This window comes from Aristolochia californica, unplaced genomic scaffold (genome assembly GCF_029961685.1).
Source record: "Aristolochia californica isolate CCGP_79_NKW_82.1479 unplaced genomic scaffold, dmAriCali1.0.hap1 SCAF_6, whole genome shotgun sequence".
In the NCBI taxonomy this organism is placed as follows: domain Eukaryota; kingdom Viridiplantae; phylum Streptophyta; class Magnoliopsida; order Piperales; family Aristolochiaceae; genus Aristolochia; species Aristolochia californica.
In genome coordinates this window covers 40,111,088-40,132,263 of record NW_027182257.1, presented here as the reverse complement: position 1 = coordinate 40,132,263, position 21,176 = coordinate 40,111,088, and the positions used below count along the sequence as shown (strand labels likewise).

At 34.5% G+C, this 21,176-nt stretch overlaps 1 long non-coding RNA gene across 1 annotated transcript; it reads right to left on the bottom strand.

Moving 5' to 3' along the window:
* Positions 1–596: 596 nt before the first annotated feature.
* Positions 597–1,721, bottom strand: LOC137967097 (uncharacterized). The gene is made up of 3 exons (XR_011116489.1): positions 1,670–1,721; positions 964–1,223; positions 597–878 (listed from the first exon to the last, which is right to left on the bottom strand). It is a non-coding gene; the product is annotated as an uncharacterized lncRNA (long non-coding RNA).
* Positions 1,722–21,176: the final 19,455 nt, after the last annotated feature.

The window sequence follows — 21,176 nt, the reverse complement described above, 5'->3', positions numbered from 1 at the left end:
TATGTAATATTTTTGTAAACCTGCTTTTAAAAAATCCTAATCCAAAATCCAAAATCCAAAAATTACTTTGAAATTTTTTAAATGATAAATAGAAAATTTAAATTTTAAATGGAGTGATACATAGTTTTGGCTGGCAGGGAAGGGAGAGTGGAAAACCAGGATTCACTTACTCGAATAGAAAAAATAACTAAACATTTATCATTGCTTGTTAGGCGGGAACTTTGACTTTAGAGACATGGCAACTTCGCATCAAATAAGCAGTCCAGAACTTACTGTAGTTCACTATGTCCTTCCAATACCACATTAACAATTGTGAATTCTCTTCTAAATCTGGTTTGACACACTAGAAGGCTCCCGGATTCCACTTCCATACACACTAATTTATTCAATGGATTCAATCACATAAATTAAAGAGATGACACAGCCAAATTAATCTACAATTTTCTTTTCATAGCATCAATGCCAATTATATGAAACATAGGCACGTAATAAGGTTAAAGAGGAACATTTCACAAATCCTTCAATTTTCCTCTCTCTCTCTCTCTCTCTCTCTCTCTCTATGGGAAGACTAGGAACCATGTCTATTTGACCGTGTATGTGTGGCTTAGAGGGACAAGGTTGCTTTACATTGCATTTGATCAGGAGGTACATGTTTACTGCTTTAATGAAGAGAATGAGTTCGTTGTAACACCCGTAAGAGTCGAAGATGTCACTCATGTAGACGAAAAGAAATAGGTTTTGTGAGTTGATCAAGTCTGTAGTTAGAAAATCTTGCATTGTGACCAAGTGCAGACCATTTGAGGGGCTGGTTCCTTGCATACGTGAATTCCTTGGTGAAGCCAATTAATAGAATGATATTTTTCTCCAAATTTGTCCACCTAATATGTTCAAATTAATGGAACACATCAGACCATTTTACAGCTAAGGTGATAGAAAATTAATGGAGCAAATAATGGAACTTACCATGAATATTATCCAGGTGTTTGGACAGTGTATAGTTGAAAGCCGGTTTGACTCCTAATTGAGAGTTTTCTGGTCAGAGTTTCCGTGTCAGAGTTATATAATTGATGGAGAGAAGCTTGATTTTAATCGCACTTCAAACCAATCAAATATAACTCATGTGAAAATAACCAGAACTAAATCAAACCGGCAACCAAATGGCAATGTTTGATAGAGCGAACCCTGGGACATTCATTATTCCTTGAGTTGCTCTCGAAACAACCCTTGCATCCATAAAGAAAACAACAAATGTCAAATAGATCATTTCTAGGAAGCAACAAAGAAAGACAAACGCAAAGTTGAAATTCTAACAAGCAAGAAACCACAATTTGAAGAAGAGTGGTTTACACATATGATCGTTGCCTAGCTATTGTGTGCTTTAAGAAACTTGTTACGGAGTTTAGGCTCCTCCACCGCTTGAGCCCAAAAGACCAGTCCAAAAGTTTTGTAACACTGGTTTGAAGAATTTTTTACTTACAACCTAAACTATTTTATCTAAGTTGCTTAAACCTAATAAGGACAAGAAGAATGCTATTGGTTTTTAGTAGAAAATTCATGCATGACCAGTTTTTAGAAAAATATTTCATATGTTATATATATTTTTTAAGTAAGCAAACACTAACGGTAAGGGGGAACCAAAAGTAACATTTGAAAGAAATTGTGAACTTACAGTTTGGCCTTTCCAATTCCACCCATTCTGTATGATGGTCACAATAGTAATCCCAACCACACATCACCATCCATGATCTATAAATCTAGCAAAAAGATGACGTAGATAGAAAAACATAAATATTGACTTTTACTTGTTTGGGTAAGGATTTGGAGAAAAATAAAACGAAGGAAGGACAACAGCACTAAACAAGGAAATAACATTAGTGAGAACAAAAACCACTTTAAAAGAATAGATAAACAAGGAAAAGATAAAACTAATAGCATTCTGAAAGAATTAGTGGAAAATGAGAGAATGTATCACAAATTCACTTTCGTTTTTTATTTAACCTAAGAGGAAGGCCGATCCTTCCTATCACGTACATACACATAATTTCTCACAAACAACTGATGGTTTATACTTTCAAAGAAAATATCAGAATATTTTATGGCCTCATTTTCTTGCTAGAGCTTTATAGGGTAGAGAAATAGGTAGGAGACCATTATGTTTGGTTCGAAGTGCGCAAGATGGTACCATTAATAGAACTTTGGCGATCTGGGTAGAAAAAGGTTTCGGGTTTTATGGTTGAGGTTAAGGTAAGCTAATGAGGGGGAGCATTGTCGGAACACTTAGGTATGAAATATAGGATGTGAGGAGAGGTTAGGGGATTAGGGTTTAAGGGTGTGCTTATGAGGAGAAGAGGTGGTTATATGGGAGCCGAGGGTCTATGAGGTGATGGATGGAAGTGAGAGAAAGGAATGGAACTCATGGATGAAGGGGGAGGCATAGGTGTAGATCGAGAGTTAGTTGGACTATAGAAGGAAAGGGTTATCTAGGCAAATAAAAAGAAAGGGCTGAGATAACTAAAGAAACAAACATAAAATAGCAATAAAGATAAATACCTTAGGGATCCTCCTCCTCAAGGAGCGCTTAAGCTGGTGAGATTCAATATAGTTTGAAGCCAACAAAGGGGTTTTGTATTGATCGAGTGGTTCAAAAGGCTTGTAGAGCTCACAATTTATAGGTTAGGGACTACAATTGCTTCTACTCTTTAATTTATGTGGGACTAATGGCGTTCACACCTAGAAGCTACTTTTTCTCAGATTTTTTCCCACTGCTTAGTTGGAGCCACAATCTAGAACGTTCTCTTCACATTTCTACCCTTGCTTGGTTGGTGCCAGATCTCTGACCCTCCTCTTCGCATGAACATGTTGCTTTCCACCTTGTGCAGCCTTCTAGATCCTTCCTTGCTTCCATTACACGTTTCATACTTGATGCAACTCTTGGTGGATGACTTAGAGTGTTTACTTAAATGGACTCTAGTTATGTCTAAACTTTCGATACTTAGGCTCGATGCTACATTTAAGCTCACATAGGGGCATTTCACCCATACTTCTTTAGACAATCCCTTGTGCCAAAATGGCCTTTCTCATAGACACAACAAGGTCTCATAATAGAAAAAAACAACAAATCAATAAGTATCACAGATGGATTCCATTGATGATTTAATATGGTAAAAAAAATGTTAGAGACAAGCAAACCCTCTACACCATTTTGTGAGAGTATCTTAGGTGAAGGTCAAGGACCAGCGAAATAATATTCAAATTGTGGAAAATCGATTAGAGAAGCTTGGAGAATTTTGGGATCAAATTAGAAATAGAATGGTTAGTTGGCACACACAATGCTCCTATGGTTCTCAACATGGACAAAGTGTGAAAATAATACAAAATGTAGGTATACCTATGAAATTATATAATGGGAGCAGAATTGTTTGATAAGATTTAATATTTTATGCATTAATGAGCATTCATGAAGGGTAATTTGAAAATATGGCTCTCCAAGATTGGGTTTTTAATACAACCATTTTACATGGTGTATTTCAAAATTTCCCCAAATTCTAAATACAACTCTCAAATGTTTAACAAAAACTTCAAGTAGAGAATAAAATATTCTTCATATCTTACTTAATTATTTTCTATTGTTAGAAAAAATTCCCGTCAGATCTTCGCTACCATATATTTTTTGTTTCCAATTATTTTTAAAACAAAATTACCAATTGGTGATAGAAAATCTAGGAAATAATTAAACTACATGCATTCACAAAGCAACTTTCAATCATTGAAATGCAAAGAACGTTTTATTCCTATGTGTTTTCAAACACTAAAAGGCATCTTTAGGATCCTTGCACTAAGAATAGTTGAACCCATAAACAAGTTCAAAGTTCATCCCTAATGTTGTAAGCATGAATTGCTTGTCCTCTTCTCATGAGGAGAAGAATTTACAAGCAAGCCAGACAAAAATCTTTGTTACATCTTTAGGTTTTGGACCCTCGTCCAAATGCATTCTAGAAAGAAGTTCCATCAACTCAGCATCTTTTTTTTTTAAAAAAAATGCTCATGATCATATCATAGATGTCCAAGAATCTTAGTCCCTAAGAGATGATCTATCAACAACAATCTAGCAAACTCAAATCCTTACGTGAACAATAAAGATGAATGAGTTAATCATTGATGGAAAAGATGAATAATATCTAACTTTAGTTACAGATAAGTGCAATTATATTGGAAAGTCTAGAGAGCCCTATGATGCATATGCTTTCAAAATATGAAAAAGGTGAAACTATTAGCTTTTAATAGAAACTCAAGAATTTTCCAAAATAAAGTCAAAGCTCGATGTCTATACTCATTCTCAATATAGAAATTGACTAGGGAAACCCAACAAAATATTTAAATTTCATTTAGGATATTTAATAAATGGTTGTTGGGCTTCCTCATATGACCACTCATTAAATTAGAATTTTAAAATTTTGGCTAATAAATCCTATGTTTCTCTCATATCCTTCTTCTGAAATCTAGTTATATGTGAAAAAATATCTTTATAGGTCACTGAACAATATTATTTAGTAATACCAAATCTCTATTAGAAGATATGTCAAAGTGACTGTTGAAGAAGTATTAACGGCATACTTTGTAAAGTGGTTAAGTGGTATTTCTTTTAATTACTAAGTGTTTTAAATCATTTTTCTCATTATCAACTATTAGGGTTTCTACAGTTTTTTGGCATCTAACTATGTCCTCTAAGGGCTTGAATCTGCCAAACTTATTTTCATGTCAACCAAGTTGCTTCATAAGAGGTGGAGTGAATTAAAAATTATTTTCATGTCCAACAGGTGGCTTCATAATAGGTACCCCCATGCCATTAAATCAATTGAATGAAATAAAATGTAGTTTTGGATTTCAAATGATTTAAGCATGCTCTTATGCCAACTATTGGCCCACTTGGCTTCTCATAAGGCCCAACTGGCATAAGATAAGTGAGAGTAACATCACTTCAAGTCATATGCATTGTTCCATAATCCAGTCAAATAACTCATGATGAATGTTCGACACACTCTATCTTCTGTAGGTAGTGTCACTCCTATTAATGTAGGTAGTGGGTCTATACGTTGAAGAGTAATAAAAAAACTTCATCATTGTGTCCCTCCACAAGACAACGTCTCTCAAGTAGTAGGGTTAATAAATGACATTAATTGGGAAAAGTAAAATGATATGTTGTAATAAACTCATCCATCATGGTATCCCATTCCGGGCACTAACTCTCATGGTATCCCAATTGCATAATTTTTTAGAGTCAAAATAAATGATGGTGTTCCAATCCGGGCACCGACACTCATGGTGTCCCAATCGCAATATTTTTTAGAGTCAAATAAATTATGGTATGAGGAAAGATACTAAGGCCACCTCTTCTTCAATAATAATGCCTCATCCAAAGAGACACAATAGCAGTAGTTGACATGGGCTTCGGCCCATATTACACGAACCAAAATAATCCTTGTAAAATTGACCTATGAAATAATCCAATACAAGTATATGTACCAAAAAATATGCTGACCAAAGAATGATCTGTCAATACTTCAAAATAATATTCCAGCCAGATAAAAAATACCGAGTCGTGATATAAATATGTCAAGTTACCAAGCAGCTATGAAAATAGATACAATATCCTCCAGCTGGCTAAATGATATCGTGATATAAATCTGATGAAGCCAATGACGCCTTTAATCCAGCTTTAAACTATCACAATATATGGACATCCAAAGAGCAATGCTAATGAAAAATTCTGTTGTCAAGGAGATACATATATGCTGCTAATGAGATGTCCAAACAGCAATCCGAACGAAAATTTTGTTGTTAGGAGATACATATATGTTGTTAATGAGACGCCCAAGCAGCAATCGAAACGAAAATTATGTTGCTGATGAAGCAACAATGACGCAAATCAGAGATGGTGATCTGGTGTCCAAACAACAATATAAATTTGGTATGTATCTTGCTGTAACGTCCCAATCTTGAAGGATAATAATTCAGAATTTTGTGGGCCCACTAATAAAAATAGGAACAACCCATATATAGATTAATACAACACACCTCCGAGTTGGCAAATTGCTACAATGAGAGCAGCAAGATTCATGTTTGCTCACAGAGATAGATACGTCTAAGCTTGCCACCTTGTTGATTGTCATTCTTGCCTTTGCAATAGGACAACTTGAGCTCGGCTTGGTTCGATTCAATTTATCTAGATCTCGAACCAAGTTCGAGATCCAGATAAGGCTCGTTTGTGTTAGCGAGTTGAGCTCGACCGAACCATAGTTCAGTTCAGAAGCTCGCGAGCCAGCTCGTTGTCGGTCTCGAAAGTCGGGAGCGGGAGCGAAAGCGAGAGCGAGAACGAGGGGGGGGGGGGATTTTCCTCCCCTCTTCACTGCCGAGCCCCTCCCGTCCGCTGCTGTCGGTGCCTCTATCGTAGCCGTCATCCTTGACGACGAAGTCCTCGCCGGCGCTGCTAACCCCCTTCCCTCTTCATCGTCTCGCTGAAAAACCAAAAACCAGAAACCAGAGATAACCATGTTAAGGGGAGAAATAATTCCCCCCACCCCCCGCTATGCGCGAAGACGATTTCGTATGTGCGAGATCATTAGCAAGTAAAAATAAATAAATTTCTTAAACTCTGGTTGTCCCTTTCTCACGACTCTTGAAGAAATTAAAAAGATATTTTAATAGAAATTAGTTTCTAGGGACTATTAGTGCCTCATGTTTTTTTTTAAATATTTTTCTAATTGAAATTTCTTACTAAAAAATTCAAATAATTTTCTAAGTAAGATTTTTCTCCCAAGATGGGTTAGAAACCGTATAAAATTTTTTTGAATAAGTATTTGACAATTGATACTGTAATACTTTACCATGAGACAATTTTCATAGCAATTTTGTGTTTGGCATTTTATTTGATTAAAAATTTATCGATTAGTATAGTAATATATTAGATTGATTATTAATTTTTATTTATTTCCCTAGAAGAGGCAATAAGAGGTCCATTTAACTTTCCTAAGAAAATTTTAAAATATTTCTTATAATTCTCTAGTAAGTCACTAATAGTAATATGATTTTATTTAAAGGTTTTTTTGGAAATATGTATCATATTCAATCAGGGGCAGTAAGGAGGCCATAGTAAATTTATGGCCAAATTCAAAAATTAGAAAATAAGCTAGACAACATTTGGGGTAAAAAAGATTAATATTGATGTGTTCTAATCCATTATTGAGATTCAATCCTGAACCTCCCTTATCATTCTTTTTTTAAAATGTATGCATGATTTTATATATAATTTATTTGATATATATTTTGTGTAGAGTATTAAATGTAGGTTAAGCTCAAACTCAGCTACAGCTCGAGCTCGAACTCGGTTAAAATTATTAAGCTTGAGCTAGATTAAAATTTTAGGCTCGAGGCTAGTATCGGCTCCAGCTGGAGTTCAAAATATTTAAATCAAGCTCGACTCGAACAAGGTTCAGACTCAACTGGATTCGATATCACCCTTATGCCCAATTTTAAGTAGAGGTCATGCCCAATTTTATGTAAAATGTACGCATTATTTTATTTAAAATTTATTTGACATGCATTTTTTGAAAAGTTTTAAATGTATGTTGGAGCTCGAACTTGAGACATGTATTTTTTTAAAAGTTCTAAATGAATTTTGAAGCTCGAACTCAGTTAAAGTTATTGGGCTCACACTTGATTACAATTTTAGGCTCAACCTGGGTTCGGCTCAAGCTTGAGTTCAAAATATTTAAATCATGCTCGGGTCGAACATAGGCATGTTCGGGCTCGGCTCGGCTCGATGCCAACCCTAGACAAGACCACCACATACCAGATTGTCGAGATTACAGCTGCAACATTCTCATACTCTGCTGCAACCCAATGACTACGACACAAAGTAAAGACGATTAATCTCAGGTCTCAGTTCATCAACAAGAACGAGTACTCTAGATGATTCAGAACCCAAACAATATAGCAAGCACCAGAAACCAAAAACCTATCGGCCTCTGGTCGACGCCCAATACTGCAGCGCAGCGATGCTTCAGCTTCTAGATGAATTGGTAACGACAATTAGCAGAGTCTCTTAATTGTATATGTTATTAAGCAAGCACCGATAGCCACCCAAAACCGGTGACACAGGATTATCAAATCTCAATAGAACAACCAAGAGATGAAGAGATAGCCATCCAATATCAAGTCATGTAAACAACATGAAACTTCCCTGAATAGCAACAATAAGTGGTAGACTACCAAACTCGGAATTAGCCATAGACAGAGGCGTTGTTAAGGACGAAGCATACAGACTTTTGCGACGTCAGAATATAAAAGATTAGCAGCAACATCATTGAGGGATAGGTAGGCCACGATAAATTATAGCAAGCAATGAGAATTATCATATTGATTTTCAGGACTCCAAAGATTACATATTAGGTACAGAAGAGAAGGACGAAGAAGAGATGAGAAGAGGAGAGAAGAGTGCACACATTGGGGAGAAAAGAGGAGGAATAATAGGGTTATTGGAGCCTTATTTATAAGTTTTATAGCAAAACTGGACATTTTTTCCCAATCAACAAAAGCTACAAAAAGTGTTGATCGATCAAAGAGAAAAATACGACCGATCACCCATGTATAACGACTATACTTTTTCTTTTCCCTAATCTTATTGATCAATCAAGGCATTAATCAACAAATGTTCTACCTTTCAAAATTTTATTGATCGATTGATCGATATTGATCTATAGAACAAGAAATGTCAAGCTCTGTAAGATCAATTATGCAATTGGGATGATGAATCACACTTCATAGCATCTTTCTGGCAGCATTCTGTATGATTAGTCAGGCTTAAGTAATGATTGATCGTAATTTATAAGTTATGTCGGACTGCATTCAACCTGATTGATCAAGCCCATGTAGGTTGATCAATCATGCCACATGCTACTGTAATATTTTGACATTTAAGTATAATATAGGTAATTCTAAGGGATTTTCCATTGTATAATATGTATATGCATTCCACTTAAGCTTGGTTGTAAAATTTTTCAAGCTCTAAAGTTCCATAACATATATGTGCTTAAGAATAAAAGTATGGTTCGCTATCTATTTATATAGCTAGAGTTCTTGATATTTCTATTTGACTATGACTCTAACTCTTCAGTCTTCTTTTTTGTTTAAGTTCTGCTTCATAGAAATAATCTTCGTTGTTTTTTTTTTTTTTTTTTTTTACTTTGGAACTTTTTTTTGGCAACTTGATTGATCATTCTTTTCTCTTGAACTTTTGCTATTGATCTCATAAAATTCGTGTTAGAATGCTTGTGTCTAAAATACACTAATAGCACCGTTAATAGAAAACTTTCAAACTATCATTTTGTTATAATTAAAATAATAGAGACCAACATGATTTTACTATTGGTCCAACACTTTCTTCTCATCACGAGTGTTGGGATATTCAAAACTTTTTTCAACTCTCATGATGACAAAGTCGGGTCATCAAAATGTATATATTGTGTAGTCAAGTTACATAACTCTTGTCCTATTACCAGCCATTAGGATACCCTCAATCCAACATGTGGAGGGCTAAGTTGGTCTCTATCTTGCCAAGTTACCCATTCCTTAATTAAATCCTACAACATAGTAAATATGGTTTCAAATGATTATGCAAATGTGTCTAACTTCAAATGGACCCTACAAATCCCACTTCTATGCGATCAAAATGTGTTGTCAAAGATTTTGAGGAAGTTTGTCACATGTGCATTAGTTGGACTTCTTGTTGAACACTTGATATGCTTGTTTATGCATGCACAACAAAAATCCTTTTGGAAGGCCCACAATACCTCTAAACCTACCAAATATAGAAATACTAACGTCAAGCTCTTCCTCTGATAAATCCACTTGTATCCATACTCACAAGTTGTCTACTCTGATACTCATTGATATGATATCAAATTGCAACAACCTCAGTTCATGATCATCCCATCTTGAAAACATGTAGGGGGAGATACAAAGTATGGAATCAAATGGATTTGTCAATGAATTGGTTCCAATGTGATAAGGAATGCGACCTCTTTAAACTTTAAAAAATGGAGTAGTTTGCTTCAATTCAGTCTACCTTGAAGTTGGCTAGACTCTTCTTTTTATTAGCATAAACTCGTGAATATTCAATTTACAAAAATCCCCTTACACATCTAATAACTTAAAGCCTTCCAATAAAACAAGAAAATAGAGATAATTAACCCCTACACCAAAATTCAATGCTTAAAACTTATAATTAATTGTTAAAATATATAAATATATCATGCCACCTATCCAGCCCGACATGGTAGAGCAATTTGATGAGATCTTCAACAAGAATGTTCTTCCAGAGACTGAGGATACAAACACTATATTTTACACTTTAAAAAATATTATTTTATTTCCATTTTATATATATATATGCATATGAACCGTAGTAGTTTTTTTTGTTAATATTGGTGAATCTCCCTACGTGCCCTTGTAAAATTGAAGTTGTAGCTTGACTAAGGGCCTTACTGTTGATTGAGTTATTTGGGCGCATGACAACCCACTCCCTGTTGAGATATAGGAGCATTACGAAGGGTCCCAATGGAAGTGCGGTGGCCTCTTCACTCATTACTTGGCTTACTTGCTAAGATACGTTTTATCCAATTGGGCTTTGAGGTTTAAGGCGTACCCATAAGACAGTTTTTGTACACTTTTACCCTTTTGTAATCATTTAATATTTTTTATTTTTTCTTTCACTTGCCTTTATTGCTAATTTTGATCATGATGTTTCATGTTGTTTTTTTTTAACTAAAAACGTTTCCAATAAATTTATACCAAAATACACAACAAAGTTGCATTACTGATCATTTATTATATAACAACTATGTGGTAATCATACTAGAGAAAAATTGCTATTAGGAATTCAAATTAACATTGGAGAAAAAATATTATTGGATGTTGTAGTGACAATTGGAGAGATATTGTATTCAAGGCCTTTGTAATAGAGGCTTATCTTAAATGTGACGAGTTTAAATATGTCTACAAAAGTTTGAAGAGAAAGTGGCTACCAATAATGAAAATATGTATGAACTAAATGAAAATTAATGAATTAAAACAAAAATATATTACCTTCAGCAACAATGTAAGTAACAAATTGATGTATAAGAATGAAGCGTTTTGAAACCTATTCATGTTGTATTCATAACATCATTTTTTCCTAAATTCAATCCTATTCAACCTATTGTCATTGCTTACAAGAAATTATCTTGGCAATCCCAATTCCAATAAATTTTAAATGTAAATAATGTGAGTTCAAGTGTCCTATAAAATTATCCCAAAGATCAATTCAAAGAATTGCAATCAATATCTTAATATAACTTAATAAAATAGAAAAGGAAATATGTATACAAGTACATATCAGTCAGGTGAACCCACTTTTTAAATTCATAATTATAAATAAACGTAAAGGCTTGAAATTATTTATTATTTTTTATGCATGTTTTGTCCTATACATTAGGTCGATATTGATTTTAAACAAGTTATCTTGAAATTAATTTTTATGATAAAAGTGAATTAATGGTGTTACCCTAAATAAATTAGACTTAGTGTCACATTATTGGAAATCGCCTTTCGTTTCAAATAAGGAAGAAATTGGGTTCAACCACCCTTATTTGGACATGATTCCAACCTCGTTTCCCTCAATTGAAATAGTATCATAAACTACAAGATGATCCAACATTTGATAGATTGCACATCATTTTCTAGCTTCTACTTAATTTATAAATAAGTAAAAGGTTGATATTATGTAATATTTTTGTAAACCGACTTTTAAAATTTTTTACCTTATATAATACTGGAACTTTATTAAATTCTAATCCAAAATCCAAAATCCAAAAATTACTTTGACATTTTTAAATGATAAATAGAAAATTTAAATTTTAAATAAAGTGATACATAGTTTTGGCTGGCATAGAAGGGAGAGTGGAAAACCAGGATTCACTTACTCGAATAGAAAAAATAACTAAACATTTATCACTGCTTGTTAGACAGGAACTTTGACTTCAGAGACATGGCAACTTCGCATCAAATAAGCAATCCAGAATTTACTGTAGTTCACTATGTCCTTCCAATACCACATTAACAATTGTGAATGCTCTTCTAAATCTGGTTTGACACACTAGAAGGCTCACAGATTCCACTTCTATACACACTAATTTATTCAATGGATTCAATCACATAAATTAAAGAGATGACACAGCCAAATTAATCTACAATTTTCTTTTCATAGCATCAATGCCAATTATATGAAACATAGGCACGTAATAAGGTTAAAGAGGAACATTTCACAAATCCTTCAATTTTCCTCTCTCTCTCTACGAAATTTATGGGAACCATGTCTATTTGACCGTGTATGTATGGCTTAGAGGGACAAGGTTGCTTTACATTGCATTTGATCGGGAGGTACATGTTTACTGCTTTAATGAAGAGAATGAGTTCGTTGTGACACCCGTAAGAGTCGAAGATGTCACTCATGTAGACGAAAAGAAATAGGTTTTGTGAGTTAATCAAGTCTGCAGTTTGAAAATCTTGCACTGTGACCGAGTGCAGACCATTTGAAGGGCTGGTTCCTTGCATACGTGAATTCCTTGGTGAAGCCAATTAATAGAATGATATTTTTCTCCAAATTTTTCCACCTAATATGTTCAAATTAACGGAACACATCAGACCATTTTACAGCTAAGATGATAGAAAATTAATGGAGCGAATAATGGTACTTACCATGAATATTATCCAGGTGTTTGGACAGTGAACAGTTGAAAGCCGGTTTGACTCCTAATTGAGAGTTTTCTGGTCAGAGTTTCCGTGTCAGAGTTATATAATTGATGGAGAGAAGCTTGATTTTAATCGCACTTCAAACCAATCAAATATAACTCATGTGAAAATAACCAGAACTAAATCAAACCGGCAACCAAATGGCAATGTTTGATAGAGCGAACCCTAGGACATTCATTATTCCTTGAGTTGCTCTCGAAACAACCCTTGCATCCATAAAGAAAACAACAAATGTCAGATAGATCATTTCTAGGAAGCAACAAAGAAAGACAAACGCAAAGTCGAAATTCTAACAAGCAAGAAACCACAATTTGAAGAAGAGTGGTTCACACATATGATCGTTGCCTAGCTATTGTGTGCTTTAAGAAACTCGTTACGGAGTTTAGGCTCCTCCACCGCTTGAGCCCAAAAGACCAGTCCAAAAGTTTTGTAACACTGGTTTGAAGAATTTTTTACTTACAACCTAAACTATTTTATCTAAGTTGCTTAAACCTAATAAAGACGAGAAGAATGCTATTGGTTTTTAGTAGAAAATTCATGCATGACCAGTTTTCAGAAAAATATTTCATACGTTATATATATTTTTTAAGTAAACAAACACTAACGGTAAGAGGGAACCAAAAGTAACATTTGAAAGAAATTGTGAACTTACAGTTTGGCCTTTCCAATTCCACCCATTCTGTATGATGGTCACAATAGTAATCCCAGCCACACATCACCATCCATGATCTATAAATCTAGCAAAAAGATGACGTAGATAGAAAAACATAAATATTGACTTTTACTTGTTTGGGTAAGGATTTGGAGAAAAATAAAACGAAGGAAGGAAAACGGCACTAAACAAGGAAATAAAATTAGTGAGAAAAAAAACCACTTTAAAAGAATAGATAAACAAGGAAAAGATAAAACTAATAGCGTTCTGAAAGAATTAGAGGAAAATGAGAGAATGTATCACAAATTTACTTTCGTTTTCTATTTAACCTAAGAGGAAGGCCGATCCTTCCTATCATGTACATACACATAGTTTCTCACAAACAACTAATGGTTTATACTTTCAAAGAAAATATCAGAATATTTTATGGCCTCATTTTCTTGCTAGAGCTTTATAGGCTAGAGAAATAGGTAGGAAACCATTATGTTTGGTTCGAAGTGAGTAAGATGGTACCATTAATAGAACTTTGGCGATCTGGGTAGAAAAAGGTTTCGGGTTTTATGGTTGAGGTTAAGGTAAGCTAATGAGGGGGAGCATTGTGGGAACGCTTAGGTATGAAATATAGGATGTGAGGAGAGATTAGGGGTGTGCTCATGAGGAGAAGAGGAGGTTGTATGGGAGCCGAGGGTCTATGAGGTGATGTATGATGTGGCTTGGATGGAAGTGAGAGAAAGGAATGGAACTCATGGATGAAGGGGGAGGCATAGGTGTAGATCGAGAGTTAGTTGGACTATAGAAGGAAAGGGTTATCTAGGAAAATAAAAAGAAAGGGCTAAGATAACTAAAGAAACAAACATAAAATAGCAATAAAGATAAATACCTTAGGGATCCTCCTCCTCAAGGAGCGCTTAAGCTGGTGAGATTCAATATAGGTTGAAGCCAACAAAGGGGTTTTGTATTGATCGAGTAATTCAAAAGGCTCGTAGAGCTCACAATTTATAGGTTAGGGACTACAATTGTTTCTACTCTTTAATCTATGTGGGACTAATGGAGTTCACACCTAGAAGCTACTTTTTCTCGGATTTTTTCCCACTGCTTAGTTGGAGCCACAATCTTGAACGTTCTCTTCACATTTCTACCCTTGCTTGGTTGGTGCCAGCTCTCTGACCCTCCTCTTCATGTGAACATGTTGCTTTCCACCTTGTGCAGCCTTCTAGATCCTTCTTTGCTTCCATTACACGTTTCATACTTGATGCAACTCTTGGTGGATGACTTAGAGTGCTTACTTCAATGGACTCTAGTTATGTCTAAACTTTCGATACTTAGGCTCTATGCTACATTTAAGCTCACACAGAGGCATTTCACCCATACTTCTTTAGACAATCCCTTGTGCCAACATGGCCTTTCTCATAGACACAACAAGGTTTCATAATAGAAAAAAACAACAAATCAATAAGTATCACAGATGGATTCCATTGATGATTTAATAAGGTAAAAAAAATGTTAGAGACAAGTAAACCCTCTACCCCATTTTGTGAGAGTATCTTAGGTGAAGGACCAGCGAAATAATAATCAAGTTGTGGAAAATCGATTAGAGAAGCTTGGAGAATTTTGGGATCGAATTAGAAATAGAATGGTTAGTTGGCACACACAATGCTCCTATGGTTCTCAACATGGACAAAGTGTGAAAATAATACAAAATGTAGGTAAACCTGTGAAATTATAGAATGGGAGAAGAATTGTTTTATAAGGTTTAATAGTTTATGCATTAATGAGCATTCATGAAGGGTAATTTGAAAATATGGCTCTCCAAGATTGGGTTTTTAATACAACCATTTTACATGGTGTATTTCAAAATTTCCCCAAATTCTAAATACAACTCTCAAATGTTTAACAAAAACTTAAAGTAGAGAATAAAATCTTTTTCATATCTTACTTAATTATTTTCTATTGTCAGAAAAAATTCCCGTCAGATCTTCTCTACCATATATTTTTTGTTTCCAATTATTTTTAAAACAAAATTACCAATTGGTGATAGAAAATCTAGGAAATAATTAAACTACATGCATTCACAAAGCAACTTTCAATCATTGAAATGCAAAGAACTTTTTATTCCTATGTGTTTTCAAACAATAAAAAGCATCTTTAGGATCCTTGCACTAAGAATAGTTGAACCCGTAAACAAGTTCAAAGTTCATCCGTAATGTTGTAAGCATGAATTGCTTGTCCTCTTCTCATGAGGAGAGGAACTTACAAGCAAGCAAGACAAAAATCTTTGTTACATCTTTAGGACAAAAATCTTTGTTACATCTTTAGGTTTTGGACCCTCGTCCAAATGCATTCTAGAAAGAAGTTCCATCAACTCAGCATCTTTTTTAAAAAAAAAATGCTCGTGAGCATATCATAGATGTCCAAGAATCTTAGTCCCTAAGAGATGCTCTATCAACAACAATCTAGCAAACTCAAATCCTTACGTGAACAATAAAGATGTATGAGTTAATCATTGATGGAAAAGATGAATAATATCTAACTTTAGTTACCAATAAGTGCAATTATATTGTAAAGTCTAGAGAGCCCTATGATGCACATGCTTTCAAAATATGAAAAAAGGTGGAACTATTAGCTTGTAATAAAAACTCAAGAATTTTCCAAAATAAAGTCAAAGCTCAATGTCTATACTCTTTCTCAATATAGAAATTGACCAGGGAAGCCCAGCAAAATATTTAAATTTCATTTAGGATATTTAATAAATGGTTGTTGGGCTTCCTCATATGACCACTCATTGAATTAGAATTTTAAAATTTTGGCTAATAAATCCTATGTTTCTCTCATATCCTTCTTCTGAAATCTAGTTATATGTGAAAAAATATCTTTACAGGTCACTGAACAATATTATTTAATAATACCAAATCTCTATTAGAAGATACGTCAAAGTGACTGTTGAAGAAGTATTAACGGCATACCTTGTAAAGTGGTTAAGTGGTATTTCTTATAATTACTAAGTGTTTTAAATCCTTTTTCTCATTATCAACTATTAGGGTTTCTACAGTTTTTTGGCATCTAACTATGTCCTCTAAGGGCTTGAATCTGGCAAACTTATTTTCATGCCAACCAAATTGCTTCATTAGAGGTGGAGTGAATTAAAAATTATTTTCATGTCCAACAGGTGGCTTAATAATAGGTACCCCCGTGCCATTAAATCAATTGAATGAAATAAAATGTAGTTTTGGATTTCAAATGATTTAAGCATGCTCTTATGCCAACTATTGGCCCACTTGGCTTCTCATAAGGCCCAACTGGCATAAGATAAGTGAGAGTAGCATCACTTCAAGTCGTATGCATTGTTCCATAATCCAGTCAAATAACTCATGATGAATGTTCGACACACTCTATCTTCTGTAGGTAGTGCCACTCCTATTAATGTAGGTAGTGGGTCTATACATTGAAGAGTAATAAAAAAACTCCTCCATCACTATGTCCCTCCACAAGACAACGTCTCTCAAGTAGTAGGGTAATAAATGACATTAATTGGGAGAAGTAAAATGATATGTTGTAATAAACTCATCCATCATGGTGTCCCATTCCGGGCACTAACTCTCATGGTGTCCCAATTGCATAATTTTTTAAAGTCAAAATAAATAATGGTGCTCCAATCCGGGCACCGACTCTCATGGTGTCCCAACCGCAATATTTTTTAGAGTCAAATAAATTATGGTATGAGGAACGATACTAAGGCCACCTCTTCTTCAATAATAATGCCTCATCCAAAAAGACACAATAGCAGCAGTTGACATAGGCTTGGGCCCATATTACATGAGCGAAAATAATCCTTGTAAAATTAACCTATGAAATAATCCAATACAAGTATATGTACCAAAAAATATGCTGACCAAAGAATGATCTATCAATACTTCAAAATAATAATCCAGCCAGAGAAAAAATACCGAGTCGTGATATAAATATGTCAAGTTACCAAGCAGCTATGAAAATAGATACAATATCCTTCAGCTGGCTAAATGATATCGTGATATAAATCTGATGAAGCCAATGACGCCTTTAATCCAGCTTTAATCTAGCACAATATATGGATGTCCAAAGAGCAATGCTAATGAAAAATTCTGTTGTCAAGGAGATACATATATGCTGCTAATGAGATGTCCAAACAGCAATCCGAATGAAAATTTTGTTGTTAGGAGATACATATATTTTGTTAATGAGACGCTCAAGCAGCAATCGAAACAAAAATTATATTGCTAATGAAGCAACAATAACGCAGATCAGAGAAGGTGATCTGGAGTCCAAACAACAATATAAATTTGGTATGTATTTTGTTGTAACGTCCCAATCTTGAAGGATAATAATTCAGAATTATGTGGGCCCACTGATAAAAATAGGAACATCCCATATATAGATTAATACAGCACACCTCCGAGTTGGCTAATTGCTACAATGAGAGCAGCAAGATTCATGTTTGCTCACAGAGATAGATACGTCTAAGCTTGCCACCTTGTTGATTGTCATTCTTGCCTTTGCAGTAGGACGGCTTGAGCTTGGCTTGGTTCCTGCTCGGTTCGATTCAATTTATCTGGATCTCGAACCGAGTTCGAGATCCATATAAGGCTTGTTTGTGTTAGTGAGTTGAGCTCGATCGAACCATAGTTCAGTTCAAAAGCTCGCTAGCCAGCTCGTTAATGGTCTCGAAAGTCGGGAGCGAGAGCGAGAGAGAGAATGAGGGGGGGGGGGGAGGGAATTTTTCCTCCCCTCGTCACTGTCGAGCCCCTCCTGTCCGCTGTTGTCGGCGCCTCCATCGCAGCCGTCATCCTCAACGACAAGTCCTCGCCGGCACTGCTAACCCCCTTCCCTCTTCGTCGTCTCCCCGAAAAATAAAAAACCAGAAACCAAAGATACCCAAGTTAAGGGGAGAAATAATTCCCCCCACCCCCCGCTACGCACGAAGACGATTTCGCATGTGCGAGATCATTAGCAAGTAAAAATAAATAAATTTCTTAAACTCCGGTTGTCCCTTCTTCGTGACTCTTGAAGAAATTAAAAAGATATTTTAATAGAAATTAGTTTCTAGGGACTATTAGTGCCTCAAGTTTTTTTAAAATATTTTTCTAATTGAAATTTCTTATTAAAAAATTCAAATAATTTTCTAAGTAAGATTTTTCTGCCAAGATGGGTTAGAAACCGTATTAAAATTTTTTGAATAAGTATTTGACAATTGATGCTGTAATACTTTACCATGAGAAAATTTTCATAGCAATTTTGTGTTTGACATTTTATTTGATTAAAAATTTATCGATTAGTGTAGTAATATATTAGATTGATTATTAATTTTTATTTATTTCCCTAGAAGAGGCAATAAGAGGTCCATTTAACTTTCCTAAGAAAATTTTAAAATATTTCTTGTAATTCTCTATTAAGTCACTAATAGTAATAGGATTTTATTTAAAGGTTTTTTTAGAAATATGTATCATATTCAATCAGGGGCACTAAGGAGGCCATAGTAAATTTATGGCCAAATTCAAAAATTAGAAAATAAGCTAGACAACATTTGGGGTAAAAAAGATTAATATTGATGTGTTCTAATCCATTATTGAGATTCAATCTCGAACCTCCCTTATCATTCTTTTTTTTAAAATGTATGCATTATTTTATATATAATTTATTTGATATACATTTTGTGTAGAGTATTAAATGTAGGTTAACCTCGAACTCGGCTACAGCTCGAGCTCGAACTTGGTTAAAATTATTAAGCTCGAGCTAGTTTAAAATTTTAGGCTTGAGGCTAGTGTCGGTTCCTGCTCGAGTTCAAAATATTTAAATCAAGCTCGACTCGAACAAGGTTCAGACTCAACTGGATTCGATATCACCCTTATCCCCAATTTTAAGTAGAGGTCATGCCCAATTTTATGTAAAATGTATGCATTATTTTATTTAAAATTTATTTGACATGCATTTTTTGAAAAGTTTTAAATGTATGTTGGAGCTCGAAATTGAGATCATTTAAAACTTCCCTGAATAGTAGCAATAAGTGGTAGACTACCAAACTCAGAATTAGCCATAGACAGAGGCGCTGTTAAGGACGAAGTTTACAGACTTTTGCTACGTCAGAATATAGAAGATTAGCAGCAACATCATTGAGGGATAGCTAGGCCAAGATAAATTATAGCAAGCAACGAGAATTATTATATTGATTTTCAGGACTCCATAGATTACATATTAGGTACAGAAGAGAAGGACGAAGAAGAGATGAGAAGAGGAGAGAAGAGTGCACACATTGGGGAGAAAAGAGGAGGAATAATAGGGTTATTGGAGCCTTATTTATAAGTTTTATAGCAAAACTAGTCATTTTTTCCCAATTAACAAAAGCTACAAAAAGTGTTGATCGATCAAAGAGAAAAATAGGACCGATCACCCATGTATAACGACTATACTTTTTCTTTTCCCTAATCTTATTGATCAATCAAGGCATTAATCAATAAATGTTCTACCTTTCAAAATTTCATTGATCGATTGATCGATATTGATCTATAGAACAAGAAATGTCAAGCTCTGTAAGATCAATTATGCAATTGGGGATGATGAATCACGCTTCATAGCATCTTTCTGACAGTATTCTGTATGATCAATCATGCTTAAGTAATGATTGATCATAATTTATAAGTTATGTCGGACTGCATTCAAGTTGATTGATCAAGCCCATGTAGGTTGATCAATCATGCCACATGCTACTGTAATATTTTGACATTTAAGTATAATATAGGTAATTCTAAGGGATATTCCATTGTAAAATATGTATATCCATTCCACTGAAGCTTGGTTGTGAAATATTTCATGCTCTAAAGCTCCATAACATATATGTGCTTAAGAATCAAAGTATGGTTCGCTATCTATTTATATAGCTAGAGTTCTTGATATTTCTATTTGATTGTGACTCTAAGTCTTCAGTCTTCTTTTTTGTTTAAGTTCTGCTTCATAGAAATAATCTTTGTTGTTTTTTTTTTTTTTTTTTGCTTTGGAACTTTTTTTTGGCAACTTGATTGATCATTCTTTTCTCTTGAGCTTTTGCTATTGACCTCATAAAATTCGTGCTAGAATGCTTGTGTCTAAAATACACTAATAGCACCGTTAATAGAAAACTTTCAAACTATCATTTTGTTATAATTAAAATAATAGAGACCAACATGATTTTACTATTGGTCCAACACTTTCTTCTCATCACGAGTGTTGGGATATTCAAAACTTTTTTCGACTCTCATTATGACAACGTCGGGTCATCAAAATGTTTATATTGTGTAGTCAAGTTGCATAACTCTTGTCCTATTACCAGCCATTAGGATACCCTCAATCCAACATGTGGAGGGCTAAGTTGGTCTCTATCTTGTCAAGTCACCCATTCCTTAATTAAATCCTACAACACAGTAAATATGGTTTCAAATGATTATGCAAATGTGTCTAACTTCAAATGGACCCTATAACCTCTATCCGATCAAAATGTGTTGTCAAAGATTTTGAGGAAGTTTGTCACATGTGCATTAGTTGGACTTCTTATTGAACACTTGATATGCTTGTTTATGCACGCACAACAAAAATCCTTTTGGAATCCCCACAATACCTCTAAACCTACCAAATATAGAAATACTAACGTCAAGCTCTTCCTCTGATAAATCCA